Below are 414 nucleotides of genomic sequence, written 5' to 3' on the forward strand. Positions count from 1 at the left end.
ACCACTTTTCATCACAGCAATCATGTAAAGTACTTCAAATGAAAGAAAACATCAGTTTTAAACATAAATGCTGAAGCACCACAGTCACCAATATTATAAATGAAATTCATGCACATATATGTGGTATGTGATATGTGATGTCATGATGACATCATACAGAAACCCGGAAGTTGATGAGCTATGTTAGCTAGATGTGACTTCACTTAACAATCACATGGGTCTTGGTGTTTTGTGACAACCCTCCCCTTATGTCTTACACAGCTCTCACATGGCTCTGTAGCATTTAGGCAGGTTTGGTATTGAGTGGTGTTATGCAACAGTTAGGCTCTTGCCATTCATCAAACAAAAATTTATATTTTTATTTCAGGTGGCAGCAAACTGATGAATGGCCATCAGATGATGCACGCCTCAGTC

This window comes from Pollicipes pollicipes, unplaced genomic scaffold (genome assembly GCF_011947565.3).
Source record: "Pollicipes pollicipes isolate AB1234 unplaced genomic scaffold, Ppol_2.1 Scaffold_6138;HRSCAF=7277_pilon_pilon_pilon, whole genome shotgun sequence".
Lineage (NCBI taxonomy): Eukaryota > Metazoa > Arthropoda > Thecostraca > Pollicipedomorpha > Pollicipedidae > Pollicipes > Pollicipes pollicipes.